Raw genomic sequence first — 6,890 nt, forward strand, 5'->3', positions numbered from 1 at the left:
GATGCCCACTCTCACCACTCCTATTCAACATAGTGTTGGAAGTACTAGCCAGAGCAATCAGAGAAGAGAAGGACATAAAGGGCATCCAGATTGGAAAGGATGAAGTCAAACTGTCCCTCTTTGCAGATGACATGATCCTATATATCAAACAGTCTAAAGCCTCTACAAAAAACTCTTGGAGTTTGTTGGGGCGTTGAGGCCACACACGTCCTCCCTGGCAGAGAACTAGCCACTACCCCACCCACATACACGTATGTCATCTGTTGAAAACATTCACCTGGACAGTTAAAATTATTGGATAAAAGATATTTCTGCACTCGTGCTCACCGTGTGATTGCAATAGCAACGCATTAGAGCAAGATGCATGCTCACATGACCTTTAAGATGATAGGTTGAAGTTAGGAAATCCCCTTTCCATATGCTTATAAAAGCAGGTGTTTGTGTGGAAATAAACGGAACTGCTTGACAGAACCCCTGCCGTGTCTGAGTGTCTCTCTGTGGGGCTAAATAGGCGGACAGCACACTCACTTTCCTCCCAGGCTCTCCTGGCCACTAGGGTGGCAGGAGTAATCCTACTGGTTCCCTCTCTTGCTCATCCCATGGCAAGGGATAAAAGGGGCTACTGGGAGGTTCAGGGCCTGCCACCCCTGAGCCCCGACAGGAGTTTATAAATTATTTCAGCAAAGTAGCAGGATACAAAATCAACACACAAAAATCAGGAGCATTTCTATTCTCCAATAGTGAACAAGCTGAAAGAGAAATCAAGAAAGCTTGCCCATTTACAAAAGCCACCAAAAAAATAACATACTTAGGAATTGAGTTAACCAAGGATGTGAAAAATCTCTATAATGAGAACTACAAACCATTGTGAGAGAAATTAAAAAGGACACAAAAAGATGGAAAGATATCCCATGCTCTTGGATTGGAAGAATCAACATTGGATTGTGAAAACATCCATACTACCCAAAGTGATATACAAATTCAATGCAATCCCCATCAAAATTCCAATGACATTTTTATCAGAAATGGAAAAAACTATCCAGACATTTATAAAGAATAATAAAGACCATGCATAGCCAAAGCAATTCAGAGCAAAAAAAATAAAGTTGGAGGCATAACACTACCTGACTTTAAACCATACTACCAAAACAGCATGGTACTTGCATAAAAACAGACACACTGATCAATGGAATAGAATAGAGAATCCAGAAATCAACCCACACACCTACAGCCATCTGATCTTTGACAAAGCCACTAAGCTTATACACTGGGGAAGAGACTGCCTCTTCAGCAAATGGTGCTGGGATAACTGGATATCAATATGCAGGAGAATGAAACTTGACCCAAAACTCTCACCATATAGCAAAATCAACTCAAAATGGATTAAAGAATTAAATATATACCCTGAAACAATAAAACTTCTCAAAGAAAACATAGGAGAAACACATCAGGAAGTAGGACTGGGCACAGACTTCATGATTATGACCCCAAAAGCATGGGCAAAAAAAGGAAAAAAATAAACAAATGGGATTATATCAAACTAAAAAGCTTCTGTACAGCAAAAGAAACAAGTAACAGAGTTAAAAGACAACCAACAGAGTGGGAGAAAATATTTGCAAAATATACATCTGACAAAGGATTAATATCCAGAATACACAAGGAACTGAAACCACTTTACAAGAAAAAAACAATAATCCAATTAAAAAATGGGCAAAAGAGCTAAATAAGCATCTCAAAGGAAGATATACGAATGGCCAACAGACACATGAAAACATGCTCAACATCACTCAGCATTTGGGAAATGCAAATCAAAACCACACTGAGATACCATCTCACCCCAGTTAGAATGGCTAATATACAAAAGACTGTGAATGATAAATCCTGGCGAGGTTGTGGAGAAAAAGGAACTCTCACACTTTGTTGTTGGGACTGCAAAATGGTGCAGCCTCTATGGAAAATGGTATGGAGGTTCCTCAAACAATTGCAGATAGATCTACCATATGACCCAGCTATCCCACTGCTGGGAATATACCCAGAGGAATGGAAATCATCAAGTCGAAGGTATACTTGTCCTTCAGTGTTCATTGCAGCACTCTTTACAATAGCTAAGAGTAGGAACCAGCCCAAATGTCCATCATCTGATGAGTGGATACGGAAAATGTGGTATATCTACACAATGGACTACTTCTCACCTATAAAAAAGAATAAAATACTGCCATTTGCAATGACATGGATGGACCTAGAGAGAATTATATTAAGTGAAACAAGTCAGGCACAGAAAGAGAAATATCACATGTTCTCACTTATTTGTGGGAGCTAAAAATAAATAAATAAATACACAAACAACGGCAGGGGGGAGGTAAGAAGACACAAAATTACAATTCCTTGAAATTGATACAACAAGTGAACAGAAAGGATGTTGCTGGGAGGGAGTGGGGAGCCGGTGGAGGGAGGGAGGTTTTGGTAATGGGCTACAATAATCAACCACATTGTATATCGACAAAATAAAATAAAACAAAAAAAAAGAGGGAGAGAAGAAATCTAGGGTTATCAGAGGTGGTAGGGGGCAGTGAGAGGAGGATAGGGAGAGATTGGACAAGGGGCATAAAGAATAAGTACAATTTGTAACAATACATATGATAGTAATATTGATTTGTTTTTTTGTTATTTTTTTGTTTTTTTGTTTTTTTCAAAAAGTTTTATTTATTTTTAATTGACAAATAATAATTGTATATATTTAAGGGGTACAATGTGACTTTTTTTGTTTTTTGGGGGGGTTTTTTTATTTTTATTTTGTCAATATACAATGTAGTTGATTATTATGTCCCATCACCGAAACCTCCCTCCCTCCTCCCTCTCCCACCTCCCATCCAAGTGTGTCCCCTCCATTTGCTGGTTGTAAGAACTTCAAAAAAAAATTGTGGTTGTTATATCTTCCTCTCCCCCCCCCAATTATTTTGGTTTTTCTGTTGTTGTTGTTGTTGTTGTTTGTTTGTTTTTTTGTGTGTGTGTGAGAGTGTGTGTGTGTAGCGCACTTACTGCCATTTGATTTGATCAACATATGTCAACATTGAACCCCCAAAATATGTACAATTATGATTCAATAGAAAATTTTTTTAAAAAAAGAACTCATGGAAAAAAAAAAGACAAAGGTGGACTCTCTCTGAGAGAGACACCCTAAAACTACCAAATAGAGCCAGACAGCCGTGGTGGAATGAGGGGTCAGACACATATTCCCATGCTTACAAGATATATGTATGTTATTGTCTGTCATGGGGTTTTTCTTTCCTCTAACTAAGCAGAAACTAGTTCTTGAAAGATGTCAAATCAGCTACAGCTAGAAATTTTCCAGACTGTCCTTCAGACAGTCCTCTGGCATCAGTCATTGACCCCCCACTCCTCAATCTCGAGAGCCCACTGCAGCTCCAATATTATGGAGGGCCAGGTTCAAGGACATCTCCTGACAAGCCCTCTGACCCCTGGTCCAGCTCTGGCTGGTCTGAGTCTGTGCACAGAGTGACTTTTGTGCCCTACAGTTACCTTTTGACATCAGAAGCCAAATTTCAACTCATTTTAATACTAAATCTCCTCCTCAAAATGAACATGAGACATGGGATGTGTATGTTTACTCGCTGCGCATGCACATGACTTCCCTCATAAATATTCATAGAATTCCTCTGAACCTGCTGAACTTGTATATATAGCTGACGCTGCAAGGCATATAAAAAACTCAGTTTCTCCCTCCCTTGATGAAGTACATACTTTCAGTTCCCCCTGCAATCCCAGGTCATGTTTCCCCAATCTACAGATTACCTCTTTTTTTTTTCTTCTTCTTCTCCTCTGAAAATAAAACCTCTCCTTTTCTACCTCTGGAGATCTCGTGGTCTTTTCTTTAACCATAATAAGCCATTAAACATAATTCAGTGTTGCCCTGAGCTCTGTGAGCTGCTCAGCAAATCAGTGGAACCCAAAAAGGGGTCGTGGGGACCTCCATTTATAGCTGGTCGGTCAGAAGTTCCAGAAACCTGGGTTCACAACTGGCATCTGAAGTGGCGAGACAGTCTTGGATACGGAACCCTTAACATGTGGGATCTGACACTATGTCCAGGTAGTGTAGGAATTGAATTATAGGACACCCAACTAGTGTTCACTGGAGAATCACTGGCTCTCTTGCTAGTGGGGAGAGATAACTGAACATTTGGGTCACAGAAGTCAGTCTTCTGTGTTAATGACTGTGCTGTGAGAACAGAGGGAAAAGTTTGTTTTTTTCTAACTTAGAACTAGCTAATTCTAAGAGCCATTCTGTTGTATAGTTACGTCCTCCCTGTCCCTAGGGAAGATATAGTGTATTTAACCCTATTTATTGGCCTAGCAGCCAGAAGAGGAGGTGAGAGCAGCCCCTGAGTGGGATACCTGTTGCTTCACAGAAGTGTTACTCTTTCTAGAGAAGAGTTGGTCACCTCTGAAAGCCCAAAGCATTTGGGGTATCTGCAGTTCCAACATTCTCAAGGGTGGTCATCTTGATATCCCCATGTCATGTTTCAGTGTCCCAGGTTTTCTTAGACATGGCCCTGATCTTAGAACAACAGACCTTCTTGCCTAAGCATCCAAACACTTCTGGAGTTCTGTGCCTCTAAGGATTGTCTTCAGCCTGCTGCTCAGCTGTGTATCATTGTAAATGAGTCTCTTTGACTTGCAAAGAGGCCCTTAAGTCTCCATGCCTATCTATCAACTGTTTAATAGCCCTCAAGTTCATTCTTCTGTAGGACATCAATACAACCCAGAAGAAACCAAACTCCACTCTCTTTGTAGGTTGTTCTCCCCCTAAAGGTTCCCCTCATGTCTTTCAAATACTTGAATCACTGCACCTGCAGTGGTGTTTTGAATTAGACATGTGAAATAATTATTGGAGGACATACTCGTGAGAGAAAATGGGGAGAGAGGTGGAGGAGGCTGGAGGCTGGGGGATCTACTGGAAAATGATGCCAGTCTAACCTCTGTAAAGGATTGGGAGAGAAAAATAAGAAAGGAAGGTCTTTAGGTTCTTAAAAATGCACTAAGTTTCCAGCAAGACCAATGGAAGTCCTGGAGCCATAGTTCCCTGTCAGATGTGTTCCGTCTTACAGGGATGGGCCCACACCATGTCACTATCATACCGGGTCATTGGCTGGGAACACCTTCTGGGAAGTGTGGCTTCAGCAGGAGCTCAATGGCAGCATTTACGTGGCAACAGTTGAGGCTATCAGGCAATTACATTCCCTGCTGTAGGAGATCTCGGAGGTGCATCTATAGGTTGCCACAACAGTCTTCATAGCTTATGTTTTGTAAGTTCCTTCACTTTCTATGCTTAGGTGGCCAACTTAATGCCTCTTGTCTGCATCCAGATTTTATAGTTTTTATATTGAAATACATAAAAATGAGAATTGAGGGACTATGCTCTTATAAGCAGTCTGGCTCAGACTGTACAATCTTTGCAGAATGAAGACAAGATTCACTCATGTGCCTGTCTGAATTCCAAATGGTACCCAATTTATGGCAAACTGCCCTCAGTATACACCCTTTGAAAATCTAAATTTTTGTGCTGCAGGAGAAAAATGCAAAATTTATCTTTTTTTTTTAACTTAATGGTTAGATGATATTTTTGTCACTTCAGAGGTAATTCTGGGTCCTTGGAGCTTGCCCCCTCACTCCTCCACAGAAGTGCCCATATGAGCCAGTGAGCATATACTTGGCACTTACTAAACATCTGGTCCCCAACCATGGTGGGGATGGGTAAAAAGACTTAGTTTATGATTGCTTCTTCAAACACAGGGAGAACACTTGATCCCTCCAAGCTCAGACAAAAGGTTAAAGAAAGCTGCTCATGAGTGATGGCATGCAAGTTAAGGATGATGTAAAGAGGAAATATGCATGTAACTGGAACTCTAAAATGATCATGCATTCCAGATATCCCTACAGAGGGGCAACTTCCACTAACCGGCCTGGCCAAAGCAAACCTCGAGATCATCAGTCTCTCTGGGTGTCATGTAGTGCTCTTCCACCTGCACTTGACCACTTTCCTTTCTGCCCAATGGTAGTTTAGGTGCCTAAAGCCTAGTGTAGTCAACATTTTCTTAGTTTGTTACAGAATTAGTAATCAGACATAGATTCAAAGCAGGTTTACCCTTTGTCATCCCTCTGGGAAGAGAGCACTGTAAAGGACACTGCTCTGTTAATCTGTACACTTCCAGTTTGGGGAATAATAGGTACAGCTAATGTCTGTTGTGTTGGGAATGTCAAAAGCACAATGACACAGACCTCAGGGGAAAGGCCTTTCAGCTCTCCCACGTTTAAGGAAAACTGAAGATCAAAAATCTTAAAACTGAGGAGCTCTAAAGATTTAAAACAAACTGGGCTTCATTTCTGGTTTTATCTCTTATGAACTGAGTGACCTTGTGAGATTCTTCTATTTCTTCTGGGAACCTCAGCTTCTTCATCTGCAAAATGAAGATAGTAATCCCTGCCTTACAGTGCGGTGGTGAGAATTGTCAGTAACTTTCAATCAACAGTAGCTAAGTGCTTTATGCATATTAACCATTTCCTAGGTATTGAGCTAACATTTAATTGGGAGAGATAAAATCAATGTTTCTATAACTTGTAACTTATTTTGTACTGATGCATTTTAAGAACATAGCACATCATGAGTAGGAATCCTACAGGTGGTTCAGGGAAAGTTTCCTTCCATGGATCTCTACATGCCTCAGGCCTGCAGAGAAGAGATGAGGGCAATGCTGAGACATGACCGCCTTGTCTCATTTCACTCCATTGATAAACTTTTTTACAGGTCACATTCTCTTTCATGAGTGGTATCCCCATACCTGCTGGGCACACGCGTCAGTCTTCTGAAACAC

This window comes from Galeopterus variegatus, unplaced genomic scaffold (genome assembly GCF_000696425.1).
Source record: "Galeopterus variegatus unplaced genomic scaffold, G_variegatus-3.0.2 Scaffold5097, whole genome shotgun sequence".
NCBI classification, from domain to species: Eukaryota; Metazoa; Chordata; class Mammalia; order Dermoptera; family Cynocephalidae; genus Galeopterus; species Galeopterus variegatus.